A 15,598-nucleotide genomic window follows, 5' to 3' on the forward strand; every position below is an offset into this window, starting at 1 on the left:
CAGGCAGGGGTACATTTCACTGAGAGAGGGACACTGGGAGCAGGGAGAGAAGTCTGGGACAATCCCAGATGGCTGAAATAGGCACCTTGGTGCCCATCATCCATGCCTCATGATTCCAGGGAGTAAAGGTGGGCCCATAACACCCAAGCAGCACCTGGATGTAACATGCAGGTAGAAAAGTTTCTGGTCTTTGATGAAATATATGAAAAGTACAGTTAATTTAATCACCACCCACTATAGACATACTCACCATTGGGTTGAGACAAACAAAATTAACTCTCTGCCTTTTCTCCCCAGAGTTGTCATGAGGTACAGGCTAAGGCCAGATGACTGCTACAGTATAAGTGAGTGTGACCCAAGTTTGGCCTGTGCAGAAGGGAGAGAAAGCAGTTTGTTTCTTTTTCAAGTTGCTGGAGAAAGGAAGTTTGTATATCAATAGTCATGACGAATTCATCTGGTGTGATTTGAAACCAACCTGGCCCAAAATTGTCCAGAAGACTGTTAAAATCAATGTAACTATGAAGTGAATAATTAGAATTCAATCAACAGGGAAAGGTGCTGATTCTTAAGATAAAGAAATCAATATATAGTATGGCAGAAATCATAAATTGTAATGGCTACACTCAGAAGGCAACCTGCTCTGTACTTTAAAGATTAAAGTAAATACATCCAAATCCAAATAAATACAACATTTGCTCCCTCTGTGGGTTTCTACCCAGTACACACAAAGCTCTCTCTAGCTGTACTTAATCTTTTTTTCTTTAATACAGAAATTTGGCCCATGATAAGCAATTTTAATGTTCTGGTCAACTTTGGGAAAATGTTAATTTAAAACAAAAAAGCAAATGGACACAAAGACAGCTTTCTTCATGCAAATGAAAAATTCACTCATGCAGATCACTGTAATAATTATATTAGCCATTAAGGTAAATACCAAGATTTAGTCTGAAGGCATCATATCAGAAAAGTTGTTCTGTTGGTATTTCAGGGATTTAGGGCCCTGCCTAGAGATTCTAACAGATCTATATCTAATGGGCCTAGAGGTGTGGAGATGGTTAACTAAATGGTTACTAAACGGTAACTAAAATGGTCACCATCTCATGGTAGCTACTTGGGTGTTCTAAGTTATTAGAATTTAAGTACAAAGTGTGCAATATCTGAAACTGTTAAAATACCCTTAGATATTTCAGGAAGAAAGTATTGAGAAGCAGATGTTGGCATCAAAGCTTCACAGTAAAGCTTTGACACAAGCTTCTATGGTATATTTTTGGGTTTTGATACAAATCCCACTTACAATAAAAGCACAGGAAAACCATGTGAAATTAAAAGCTAATATATTGTACTATCTCTCTTAAGCTGTCTCATTAAAGATGAGCAATAGTAAATTTGGGAGACTTTCTGAGCAAGGCCCACCACCTCCCGTTGCTAAAATTAAGTTCTGGAGTGCACCAGAAAAGCAAGCAAATAAGTTACTGGAATAAAATAAGCACAAAAGAGATGAGAGAACAGAGTGATATGTAGTATGTTGACCTAAAAAATTGCTAAGTAATAGATTTTATTTCTGTGATCTGTAGGCGATCCTCAGTTCATCTGCGCATGGTTTTGCTCATAAAAGAAAAAATCCATTTCTCAATCCTGCAAGCTAAGCTTAGCAGCTCCTCCATCTGCTGACCTACAGAGGCAGGCGAGGCTGTGATCAGTTGCTGGGTGTTATTTGTATCCAGGGTACAGTGTAAGGTTGCAATTGCAAGCAATGACCTCCTTCTTAGCTCTCTGCACGGGAATTTGTACCAGGAACCTCGAGAGGCAACATTTTGTAGGTGGGCCCTGCCATAATTCCTTTTTTCCCCTGGGGATAGGGAAAAAATATCAGTGGGTTGCAAGTGGGTGCTGAATTTCTGTCCTGGGCTGGTCAAGCGATGCTTTCCTTTAGTCCAGGGTGCAAAACCTTGCTTCTCTGCGACTCATCAGATTCCAATTCAGGTCAGCTGCATGACTATAGGCTGCTCTGAGCAATCATGGGAAGTTATTGCCAATCCCAGGATACCCTGCTTTGGCATTAAGAGTAACCATTTTAGTAATCTAATATAAATCTCAGCTTTGTGCATGTCTCCAGCTCTGTCCTGCAGAGAAGCATTTAAACTCTTTATGAGTCTCTGCCATTTAATATTATACTATATAGCATCAGCTTGCAAAAAGGAAAGTACATTGGCAAGAAGTTTCTTTTTTATCACTGCTAAATATCACACTGACAAGACAGATAATCTTCCCTGATTACTTCCTTCATGTTTTATTAGAACATGCTCCCGCATTCATTCAGATATTTAATTTCACTATTGATGGCTGCTTCCTAAAACATAAACAATTCTGTCTTTGTTTGAAAAAAGGTTTATATGATATCCAATAATTGCCTAAAGTGGCAGCAACCACTAGCTCAATGCATTCTCCAAGGTTACTGGACTCAAGAGCATTTTCAACTACTAATTGTTTTTCTTCATGCTTCTTCATTTTTCCTTTAGTCTGGTAATTAATTTCATCATTCCTTCCTCAGGTTTTCATGTTCACACACTAATTTTCTTCCTCAAGCTCCTGAAATCTTTTTGTATACCTTAACCTTTAGATAGAGACACAATCCTCCTGAGCATGCTCCCCATTTCTGATGTGGGGCTCTGCTAAATGAGGTAATTCTAGGACTGTCCTGTCAGACTCAGAAGGGATCCTGCAGATTTACACAGGGATGATTAAATGTGGGGTTAGTTATTCACAGTTAAAATACATTTTCCCTAGCAGTTCCATTAAGCACTTAGCATTTGATAGTCAGGTGTAATGGTAAACTCTAAACTTTTTTCACTGGCTTCCTGGCTGGCTGCTATCTCATGGGAGAGAGCCTGAGGATCTCTTCCTTCACTGCTTGAGAAAGGGATTGACAACAGCTAAAGGGAAATTCTGAATAGTCACAGCATCAGCTGGGTTTACACTCCCTCTGAGAAACAGATAAAGATCTAGGTGCTCCCAAAGAGGATGTAGCAAGGAATTGCAGTGGCTGCTGTGGAAATAGTGACTTGGTCTCCATGAATGTGGAGGAGAGCGCTGGGCTGGGTGATGACAGTGAGACACAGCCACCTCTGGCCTCAGGACGCTTCTCACAAAGGTTTTGGCAACATTAACCTGACAGCTACTCATGCTCACGCAGGAGAGCACAGACATGTCAGAACAAAATGCCTTACCTGTAACCATTAGAAGCTCTTAGTTGGCAACAGGTTCTCATTCTCCCAGCACCATAAACTGCTACTTTTGCCAAGACATGTGCTCCCCATAGCTTTGGCAATAGCTGTGTGCAAACATTTAAAAATACTTGTGCTGATTTACAAGATCACTGTACGCAGTAAAAAAACAGAAATGTGAAATTCTTTGATATGTTCTGATCAGGGCTTAATAAAACCTCAAATGCAAAAGTGTGTATTTTTGGAATACAAGATATTTCATTATCACATTTAGAGGGAAAACATTTGTTATAAAGCATCAGTCTTTGTGTTGCTGGTGACTAGAGCCATTTGGTCTGAATGTTGAACCTATCCGTACACTGTAAGCAATCATACATGAGACAGATGGAGAATAGACTTTATCTGTTCACTTCAGGATACTAAATTTCATGTACTTGATACAGCAGCTTTTGCTGTCAAATTATCCCATCTTGTGGTGGTGGTAGTGGTGACAAAGGTAATGGTGGCAGTTCTGGCTTTCTAACACTGAGCTAGGGGAAGAAAAGACAGTGAAGCAGAAAGTGAGAACATAACAATGCAGAAATGAAAAAGGATGTTCAGGGGCAAGTGTAATACCTGAAAGGTGTTATAATTCAGCTATTGAAAATGACCAGGTTTCGTGCTCTCATCGTCTTCTTAAAGGATTGAATTCAGTCCTCTTTGATGGCTTAGAAGTCTCTTTTTCTATACAATGTAATCTTTACAGGCAGCTGCTACAGGATGCACCATAATGAAGGCAGGTGCTGAATACAAGAAACACTTATGTTATAAGGTGAATTTCCTACATTTTATTTGAAGTTGATCTATCAATTGCAAACCATGATCTGATGTAGATAAATGAGAGGCCCCATTTTGCCAGTAGGGCGGCAGAATGGAAATTGTAACTTCAGACTGCAGACCCAGAATAGTATTACAGCACTATGCATACAATTACTGGGGATGAGGAGGCCTGAGCAAACTCTCTTAACTCATTTATTCTGACTGCCTATAGAGTATAAATTACTCCTATATTTAAAATATACTCTAAAAGCATGTATGCAGATACTTAGAAAGAAAATATTATCTGAAGAAAAAAACTATCTCATTTGCCAAATGTAATTTATTTCCTCTACTAAAACCTCTCTTCTCTACTCCATCCCAATGTAGCAGTTGGTGATAGTAAGGTTGGTAGTTCAGTGGGAGCCTGAATTTTTCCTTCTTCTTAGTTCCTTTTGATGGTTGGGGGGCTGTCCACTGTAAAAAACTGGTTATTTCACAGCTGGCTACCAGCAGCTGGTAAGCTAGTCCATCTGGAAGAAGGGATGTGGCAGTAATTTTGTTTAGGTTCTGGACCGGGAGAAGAGGACTCATAGGTGAAAAATCTGGCTGCAGACACAACAGAAGTTTCATGTTGTGGACCTCTGACCTTCTAGGTTAATAAATCCAAACTGTAGTGAGAGAATGTATTTGCTTCTGTGCCATGTATGGACCTCTGACAGCAGGGTGTCTGTGGGATTTGCTAATAATGGCTTCCCCATAAGCTACCTAACATATGGAGTTTTTTTAACTGTAGATGATCCTGAAAATCCTGACTACTTCAATCTATTTGCTTTTGAAAACATAACTTGGCAGTCAGTGTTATTACACTGACACAAGCAGCAACTGTGCACCTCACACCAATTTGAGATTAAGGAGAACAAACAAAAATTCCTGCTATTTTAATTCACTGCTGGATGTTTCAATTGTTTTTATAAGCTAAGCTCTTTGTAGATGACTTGCAAATCTTGACAAACAAAGGAACACATAGATGCAAAAAGACTTGGATATAAATGCACCATGTATACATATAGACTTGCACATGTGTTGACTTTAATATATACAATCAAAAAATAGTTTGATGACAACCAACAAATGTTTGGTCACAGGTGCTCCTATGTGTGTACAGGGCCCACATTTCTTGCTCCTGTCAAATATTAAAATAAAAAGACTTCCAGTTCTACTGACTAAAACTTCACAGTTTATAAACAATAAAATAAATAGTGGTATCTGTGCTTTAGTCCTACAAGTACTGTCAAATATTTGCAATGATGACTGTAAAATTTTCCTAAGCAATATATTTTGTACCTAAGCATTTAGCTTTAAAGGAGTAATTACAAAGCAGAGCATTTATTTGTAAAGCAAACAAGAGAATAACAGGCTGCTTTGTTTATTCTTTAGCTGTTTTCCTATAGTAATTAGATAATCCCAAAAATTACAAAACAGAAACATTAATGCTTTTCCATTTCCAAAATCAGATTAAATTCCCAAGCAAACATTTTTTTTAAAAAAAGACTTGCGACAAGTATAAACAACCACTCCATTTGTGCAGCCCAGATCAGGTGTGTGCTGGGAAAGGCACCTGACGATATGTCCCTCAGGGTCACAAGTCCTGCCAGCAAACCTGCTCCAGTGTGGGCTTCTGTCCATGTTTCCACAGGTGCTGCCAGGAGGCTGCTCCAGCACAGGCTTCCCATGGGGTCACAGTCTCCTCCAGGCATCCACCTGCTCTGGTGTGGGGTTCTGCACGGGCTGCAGGTGGATTTCTGCGCCACCATGGATCTCCATGGGAGCAGGGACACAGCTCCCTCATCATGATCTGCACTGCGGGCTGCTGGGGAATCTCAGCTCTGGTGCCTGGAACAGCTCCCCCTTCTTCTGCACTGACCTGGAAGTCTGAAGAGTTGTTCCTCTCACATATTCTCCCTTCTCTGTTTTCCAGCTACAACCTACTCCTGTGAAGTAACTTTTTTCCCCTTCTTAACTCTGTTAACCCAGAAGTGCTGCCACTGTCACTGATGGTCTCAGCCTTAGGCAGTGGGTCTGTCCTGGAGCCAGCTGACATCAGCCCTGTCACACATGGGGGAAGCTTCTAGCAGCTTCTCACAGAAGCCATCCCTGTAGCCTGCCTCCCCCTGCCCTCAAATATCGTCATGCAAGCCCCTCACATCCCCCTCTCCAGATGTGGAGTAGCAGTCTCTAGCAATGAAAGCACTGCATGAATATATTTGTGGAAGTTCATGATCTGTCCCAAGTTACTTATTAAGTGTTCTTACATTTCATTCCGAAGATGGAAGGGTAGGAAATTATGATACCATCTGGAAAAGATGAGTTTAGTAGTCACAAGTCTAAAGAAAGTCCTGGAGAATGGGTTATTTAAAGCATCTTTGAGAAAGTCACCTTTGTTCAGCAGGTTACAATGAGACAGACAGAAAGAAGGTGGCTTGCACTGAATTAATGAGTGAGATAAATTCATTGCAGAATTCAAACATAGGATGAAGGATGATTGCTTCCTATTAAAGGAACAATATGCTGTGAGCTGTGGTTTCCTTGGTAGGAATTTACCATGTAACACTCTCATAAATAAGGCAGTGAACTCTCCTGTGTCCTTTGGGAAAAGAGCAAGAAGAAAAGCACATGAAATAAACTATATTGGTTATGAGCAAAAGTTTCCCAAAAATAGAGAAAAACCTTCCTGTGAAACCTAATTACTGAGAGAAAGTAAGCCAAATCCTGGAGAGCATGGTTTATATACAGTTGAGCTGAGCCGAGCCAAGGGAAATTAGCAGGAATCCTGTGAGATGTGTTAGGATTTTATGATCCTGAGGCTCCATCATGGCATTCGCTTGCTTTTTTTTTTTTTTTACAGCATTTTGCAGCAGTGGGGCCTGAGGGCAGGAGGAATGGTTGTGGGTATGCAACAGGAGGGAAATGCCGCTGGCTAGAGAATTTTCTACCATTACCCACGTTTCCAGAATTGCTCCAAGCCTAGTTCCCAGCCTGAGCTGACACAGCTTTTCCAGATGTCTTTCTCTTTGAACAGTCCAACATTAGAGGCATATTAGTTTTCCCAGGCTACTCTTCCATTTAGTGTGTGAAGTTGTACACTTTAGTGTTTGGAAAGCTTGATCATGCTGTAATGAAGATGCAGAGTTTTATTGCCCATGCATGCTGCTGATTCCCAAATCCATCTCATATCCCAATCTCAATGAAGAGTTTCAAATTCATGAGGATATTCCCAGAATGAGGAGCACAATCCTAAACAATGACATGGCTAGGAGAAGGGTTAAGAGAATGAGATGTGCAGCTTTATCTACCCTGCTAGATCTTATGTTTAACAGCACCACTTGATGGTCAACTCCATCAAATACTGCCAGCAGATTTACCTACATTAGTACAGTTAAACTAAATTTTTTTATCTAAAAGAAGATGACCCACCAGAGCAATCACTGCTGTCTCAGTGAAATATCTTCATCTAAAAACCCAGCTGTGAGAATATTTTTTTGTATAAAATAGGCAATAATAGGTTAAGCACCCTGGTTGTGCCCCCTGAAAAATTGTCTTTTGTTTTCTATGTACCTCAGCTTCTAGCTAAAGGGAGGTGTGTGATAAGCAGTGAAATTTCTTGCAAATCTTAGGCTGGCCAACATGTGTCCTATATCCAATATAGACTATTTGACCTCATTTTCCTTAGACTGACACTGTAATAATACCTTGTGGAGGTACAAAAGCATGGGACAGTACTTGGCCATATGTGAACAATTACACAACAACCAAACACTTGGAACTAATGTTCACATGAGATTTTGGACAATGTTTTAATCTCTAGTTCTTTTTCTGTCTCTTAAATACTGTGTTTGTTAGTCTGCCTAGTACTTATTCTATTATTCTACTTTTCACCTTCATTTGTCCCAGAATTTCTCAGGAACCTTTTTTTTTTTTTTCCTGGCACATATGAATACCATAATGTCATAATTTACTCAGTGTTTGATTCCAAGCTGTCAGAATGGGTTCAGGATATGTCCATTGGTCTTAGTAAGTAATGCAAACATTCAACACGATGCTGATACTGGTGAAGGAAAAAAACATCCTGTTTTATTTCATTCATTCCTCCTTTAGCTTCAGGACAGCTGCCATCTCACTGTATTTCTGCTTTTTATTCCAGGTATTTTAGGGTGCAAGAGGAACCAGAGCATTGGAATTACATATTTACTGGTATGGTGTCTTATTTCAAGTTGTGAATTACTTTGGAGGTACCCCCAGTTTCATTAATCAGTTTGTTTCTCTGTCGATTTATACAGACAGCTTGTCAACAGATGTTGAATTAGTGCAGAACTCTGTGCTGTCAAGCGTGGTGTTGGGAATAAGGGAATTTTGTTTGTCTCACATTCAGGGGATGTGTAGAGACCAAAGGGCAACATGCAGAATTTACTCCTCTGACATTTAGTAGTCATGTGAAAGATAGTAAAATTGGTCTAAAAGAGGTTTTTGTAAGGTTTTTTTTCAGTCTTTGCAATATCTAAGAGCAGTCAGTTGTAGCTGAGAAATCCAGACGTCACAGTGAGGATGGAGATGATCAGCAGTACCCCTTAGTGAAAATTGGAAGACAAGAACATCACCTTCAAGATCTTTATGGATGCTTTTAAAGCATTTAAATCACACAGTTAAGGGTTTTTTTCAACTCATTTTGTGTGACCACTTTGATACCAAAAACTGAAAGACCAAAGAAACTGTCTCCCAGCTTAGAGCTCTGGTACAATAGGCTATTCTCTTCCAGGAGGCACCATAATCAAGTATTATTTGGTGGAACAAAGATGAATGTTTCCTCTTCTCTTGAATACGACAAACTAGAAATTACAATGTTACACAGCTTTTACAAACGTATTGCAAAAGGCCTGGAAGAACAGGCTTCTTTTTTTTTCAGAGGAACTTCCTCTACAAACCACATTTCAACAGAAACCCTTCTGACCCTAATTAAGGACCTCATTAATCCATTTGTGCCCTGTGATTCTGTGGGGGGGCATTCAAACCTCATTTTTAAGCAAGATGAGACCATTTTGGGGAAGTGTGACCTCCTGATTTTTAGATGGGCCATCCAGGAAGACAGCACAGGACAATGCACACAGGACAGGATCACAGGAAACCCGCAGTCCCACCTGCAGCACATGAGTGGGTCAGCCATGGAGTCAGCCCAGGATGCTCAGGGGTCTGTCCAGTCTTGTCTTGGAAAGGCTCTATGCATGGAGCCTGTAAAACTGGATATACCTCCTCTAAGACATAAATGCATAATATAACAGCGTGAATACTCACATAAACCTGTTCACCCAGAGCTAGGGCAGAGGGAGTAAGAGAAAGGGAGCTAATCTCCACCTTTCCATTCACACCTGTTAGTGGAATTCATCACCAGTCACTCAAACACAGAATTAATTCACTTTGTTTTTCAGAAATAAATTTTTCAGGATATCCTAAGGCATTTTGTAGCCCTGCAGCACTTGACAGACTAGTATCTGCTATTTGAAGAACATTTTGGAATTGGAGTAAGATAATGTACCAACCTTTAGAAAAAAAAAAAATGCTGCTACTGTTTACTTTTGGCTGTCTTCTGAGAACAGGAGCCCATTAGGATAAAATAGCTTCACAGTCAACTCATTGAAGTGTTTAAGTCAAGTTTTTTGAGACTGCTTAAAAACAAAACTTCGTAATAGCTGTAGAACCACAGACATTTTGAATTGCCTAATATTTTTGAATGAGCACAGAGCTTGGTTAGAAAGGCTTTGATAATTACCCCGGCATACCAGTTACTGAGCAAGTGAATTTTGTACCAAGTTGCTAGTAGTTTTTTAAAGAACAAAGGAAATGCCCTATAGCAATGCTTGGTAGAGGCAAATTTTAGCCTCCTAACTGAGGAAAGGGGAATATTTTAGGTGGTGTATTTCTAGCTAATTAGCTGAAAATGAAAAAAGCTCAAGGAAATAAAATGAAACTACTTGCTGAATAGTTTGTACCCTGGAGCAAAAGACACCTTCATAATGATAAAACGTTTTTAATCACCAAAGGCTTGTTTAATGGGCTCTATATTTATATATAACACGCTGAAACTATGCCAGTGTGGCCCGTCCTAGAAGTCAGTGCAGCAAATGATAACAGCACTTGGAATGAATTTGGCTAATCTAAAAATGTCTCTGAAGGTCTATTCCTTCCCCTTTGGAAAAAGATCAAGCCAAACAGGCCCTGCTACATGAGCCAGGGCCTTTATGTTAAATTTTTGTTCAAACATAAGAATCTCAAATTCTGACTCCTTGAAATGTGTCTATCTGTGTAGATGGCTGTGCTAGCTTTGCAGAAATTTTTGAAAAATGAAAAGTGGAAACCTAGGCTGAGTGGAAATTTCAGCGAGTGAGGGAGGTTTCTTAACACATTACAGCAATGATATATATGGTTTCTGCCCCATGGTTTGAGCACCCACAAATTTAGGGGCCATACACAGTGCAGAGTCCATGGAGAAGCAGCTCTGAGTATGGGTTACTGCAACCTAACTAACCTACCTACCTACCTACCCACCTACCTACATACCTACCATCCACACCATACTTTCCTCAATGGCTGTCCCTGAAAATCTGCACAGGAAGTGTGTAAAGAGCATAAATTGGTCTTATTGCAGAGTAAAGGTGGTTTTATTTCAGCAAATTGACATCTCATTTTTGGCAGGTTGCAGTCTTGATTCACAACCTGTTACCTTTCTTCTCTAAGTGCACTGACCGCTCCTGTTCCTGTGAGAAGGCATCACCACCTGGCTGCTGCCTCACTGCTTTCAGAGGATGCTGCTTCTTCTTTAACTCTTGAGCTACTTGTCTACCAGAATTCATGGGAAACATGCAGAAACCTGCCAAGAACAGAGTTTCTGATGTAGGTGCTGGCTCCACACCAGCCCGGCTGCCACAGACAGACTGCCGCCACCCTTTTGTAATTTGCTTCTTTTTTGCTACATGTCAGCCTTCAGAAGGTGCTGATTGCAATTACGTAGTTGATGAGCTTCCTAATCCAGTGTCTAATTTCACCTGCATGTTGAATTTTTAATCCTTAATCCGGTAAAGATTCTTATATCAATAGCTGGACTGTACCCTCTGCACCAGGACAATCTGTGTGGAACAAGTATTATCAAAACTTGTACTTGCACTAGTCTGGAGTTCTTTGTGGTTTGGGGGTTTTCTTGTTTGGTTGGTTTTTTTTTTGAACTAAGTTGTAAAAAAAGACTTGGCTTTATCCCAAATCAATTAATTTATTCCATTAACTGAAGAAAAATAAAAATAAAGACATCTGATCTATTCAGTGTTATATATAAGTTTATTTAGTTGATGGATACAGCTCAATCTGAAGAAATATGTTTGCTGCATGTACTTACTGAGTGAAATTAAATCTACAACACCCAGAAGGTTAATCTGTATATCCTTACTAGAAGCTTCAGTGACCTTCATTACAATCTTCTGAGTGTATTACATCAGGAAACTAAAATTCAGTTGGCATGCTGTTTTTCTCTAAAATCTCACTGGCCATCAAGGACTAATAGATCCATAATTTAAATATGACGTTGCATTTTTTGTTGTTAAGGCATATGGTTAACATGGGATCACATCCCTGCCAGGTTGTCTAAAAGGGGAAAGATGCTCAACTCCCCTGAAATAGCAAAAAAAATGCCATATTTTACTTCACACCCTCCTTCCTCCCCTTTTACTTCTACTAGGCAGCCAGACAAGCTACGGGTGTGAGGGATGGTCATTACTCACTAGAACTTTAAAATGGATCCATGACTGGGTTTAAGGTAAAAATCTTCTCTCCCTAGGCTTTCTCTGAGCTGCTAGCTCCTATACTGAACTGTGACTAGGGAGACCCTGAAGTGAGATAAACCAGAGAAAATGTACAGCACCACGGTGAGGTTATATGTAGTCACTCAACCCAAACTGAGCAGGGGCAGGACAGTTTAGCACCTGGATTGAAAATCCAAGGGAACGCTCCTGTACGCAGGTCTCGGCTCCCTACGGCTGTTACAGATCCTGGAGCACTTTTCAACGAACATCTAAGCTTTGGACAGGGTAATTACGTTCTCTGCCGAGTTAACTCCCCTTGGAAATCTGAGCAGCACCCAGCTCTCCACCCTCTGCTCTGAAACACTGGATTTCGGCTGGTGGGCGTTGCTCAGCTTGCAGCCGAAGGCGGTGCTGCGCTGGTTGGGAAGAGATCCCTGCGTGTGTCTCAACAGTGCGTGAGATGATTTGAAACCTGTTGGAGTAAAAGATGTTGCAAAAACATGAATGGTTACATTACTGTTACTCCAGGAGAGGCCTCGATGCCGTAAGTGAGCAATGGGGCAGTGAATTAGGAATCATTTTAGAAGTATCTGTCTGCTGGGGTAGTTCTAGGAACGCAACCCTGCCGAGAAATGCCCAAAGGAGACAGATACAGAAGTTGTTTGAGCGCGGCTTTGGAAAGTCAGAACTCCTCCGTGCTTGCCTCACCTTAGCAAGGGCTAAGAGCTATTTCTTCAAGGACTCCCCTGAAGAAATGTAAGCAAAGCGATATTCCCGTTAAAGGGAGATAATGCCATTTAGCTACACGGTAGGTCTATTGTCACAATAAGCAGATAAGGTTTGCAAGGCACACCTGAAGCTCCAATAAGCACTAATTAAACATTTTTCTCTGTCATCCTGTTTCCCATAGACGGCAATAAAGTTTCTACATTACCTGTTTTAGTAGCTAATTAAAGCTAAAAGTTGCCTCTACCTGGCAGCTTGGACATATTTACTCGCTAGCACGGGGAGAGCTACCCCTGGATCTGCAGCAGCAAACAAAACCTTTGAGCCAAGCGCTTCCTCTGCGGGCGGCGGGGCGGGAGCGCGATGCCACCGGCGGACACGGGGGTGGCCGGGGGGGCTCACCTGCCCCGCGGGGACCCGCCCGCTGCGCCGGGGGTGTCCCTGCCCGCCGGGGCCCCTCCCCAGCCCGCCCGGCCCCAAAGTTTGGCCGGCAAAGTTTGTGCGTGTGGGCGCCGCGGCGGCAGCGCCTCCCGGGAGCGGCGGGCAGGTGAGGAGAGGTGAGGAGAGGTGAGGGGCGGCCGCCGGGCACCCACCGGGGACAGACGGGAGGTGGGTGAGCTTGCGGCCGGGTCTCTCCCCGCGGCCCCGGCAGCAGCCGCTGCCCCGGCACCGCCCAGCCCCGGGCGCCGGGACGCGGAGCGGCGGGGCCGGGGGCGGCGGCGGGGCCGAACCGGCGCCTTCAGCGCGGAGCGGCCCTGCGGGATGAGGGGCAGCCCCGGCGTGTCCCCGGCGTGTCCGTGGCGTGTCCCTGGCGAGGGCTTCAGCGCCAGGAGCGGCCCCCAGGCGCTGCGGGGTCCCCAGAAGTTGAGGGGATCGCAGAGCCCCCGCCGCTGCGCCGCGCACCCAGCAACTTTTCTGCTGACTCCCGACAGCCACACACACCCCCCCTCCTTCGTCACACAGCGGGAATCGGGAATTCGTGGCACGTCTCCAAAATAAAAAAAATGGACTGGTGTTTTGCCTGTGCGTTTTCTAGCAGTAGAGTGAATGACTGGGGTAGGCTGCGAGTCTTGTTGGCATGCTGATAGCCCCTCGGTTCGCTGCAGTCCGTAAACAAGACCATGTCATTTCAACAGTTCAAAAAAGGAAAGATCTGGCTTTGACACAGTGCTTTTGCTGATGTTCCTTACCCTGACAGTGGGAAGAAATCCCACCTATAATCCTGTTAGAAGACTGAGAGCCATCAAGTTGCTGTCTTGTGAGCAGTGGTTTTGTTTAACTTCCCAAAATCCAGGTGACTTCCATGGGACTGCTCGCTGACTCCCAGAAGTGCTACAGACAGGTAAGAGCTAAGCATGCCAAACTTGCCTTTTTCTGCTGAGGTCCCTCAGTCCTGACTGGCAAATGTTACTGACAATAATAATGATTTTTCCTTTTTGAAGCAAGATGTCCAGCAGCTGTAGGATGAAACCCTTGCAACTGAATATCCTGGTGAACTGAAGTTCCAGATCTGATGCTTTCCATGTCTTCTCTGCTGTCTGTAATTAACCAAAACTTTCCATGATGCTGATGTGTCAACCTGCATACACATGGCATTTATCTGTTCTTAACACAAGCATAACTTTTGTTTGTCTAAAGCTGCAGCTTTAAATTAATCTGCAGGTGTCTGAGGCAAGTTGCTATGTGCACTAAACTTACATGCGCTGAAGTTTAGCAGGATTTATGGTGGAGCAGCAGGACCAGGTAAATGGTGTGCGTGCTCTCAGAAGCAGACTCTAACTTATGCCCCTTGTTTCATTAAAATGGATTTTTTTTTTCCTTTGGAAATATATCAAAAGGATAATGAGGAACTAGTGATGTTAATAGATTAAAATGGTGAAATCAAATGCAAACCATATTTTCTTTGCCATGTTATTAATTTTGTATAGTATGTTGTATGCTATGAAGTACATTTAAAACAAAATGTAATTGCTATAACAACATTGTGGTCCGCTATATAACAAGGGAGAGTGAGGTTGAAAAATGTTAAATATGTACAAGTTGACTGGGTGGGAAGTTACTTTGGTGATGTTGATGTTTGGAATTTCCTGACTGCTATTAAAATTTCAAAATTTTAAGCTCTATTTTTTAAAGGGGCTTTATTGTTTTATAATTGGCAGCGGGTGAGTAAGAATACTCACTTTGATGAAAACAGGCCTCTCCTTTGAAGAGAAATCCCTATATGTTTCATAAAAAAATATTTCTTTATTTGTGTCTTATGGAGCTCTTACAGAATTCTCTTAACTTGATTTGCAGTGTTGGTAGGTAGTAATCTTCTGTTATTGCCAGTAATAAAAGTTGTGCAGGCCAGATGGTGTCTTCAATTATACTTTTACACAGCCTTCTTATAAGCAACTCTTCAGATGAAGAAGTTGCTGAGATGTCAGCAGGACTGATGTAACAGTGGGCCCGTATGCTGTCTCTATACCCCTATTAAATTCCTGTGGACAGGAAAACTCCCTTATGGGAATTTTGGTTTGGTTTGGGCTTTGTTCTCTGCGTTTGTTTTGTTTATCTGGGGGGTTTTTGGTGAGATGTTGGTTGGCTCAGTGTTAAGCTCCGAGCTTAACTTGCTCGGAGATAGGAAATGGCAAATGCTGTATGTTTATTTCTAGCAACCTCTGTAATAAACCAGAACAAAAAGTAATACTGCCTGACATGAGGAACTGTGCAAGCATTGTTCGGAGCTGGAGCTCTGCCGTGTGCCAGTCGTTGTGAAGCCAGAAAGTTGAGATGTGGGCAGTGGAAAGGTGATCCTGGAGGATCATCTGCGTGTGAAGTAGGACATGAGCTAACAGATGAGAAGTGAGGGAGGAGGGGGAGCGTTGAAGTGAGAAGATATCCTTGCTTCCTTCTACTGGCTGAGCTGATAGTCTGGGCCAGTGTCCAGCAGAACATTCCTCACTGCAAAATTTTCTTGCCATGCTAACTCCAGTGGAGGTATCCGAAAATGTGTGTTTCTTGAGGTAA

General features: G+C 42.1%; 1 protein-coding gene across 1 annotated transcript in view; it reads left to right on the plus strand.

Moving 5' to 3' along the window:
• Window positions 1–14,074: 14,074 nt before the first annotated feature.
• The window catches only part of CHST9 (carbohydrate sulfotransferase 9), an 85,145-nt gene continuing 83,621 nt past the window's right edge, over window positions 14,075–15,598 (plus strand). Inside the window, exon 1 of the mRNA XM_054285288.1 lies at window positions 14,075–14,129. The gene's annotated coding sequence lies outside the window, so the exon portion shown is untranslated. The remainder of the gene's footprint in view (window positions 14,130–15,598) is intronic.

The sequence above is a fragment of the Melozone crissalis genome, unplaced genomic scaffold (genome assembly GCF_028551555.1).
Source record: "Melozone crissalis strain CALT ecotype California unplaced genomic scaffold, PUWL_Pcris_2 ptg000042l_1, whole genome shotgun sequence".
Lineage (NCBI taxonomy): Eukaryota > Metazoa > Chordata > Aves > Passeriformes > Passerellidae > Melozone > Melozone crissalis.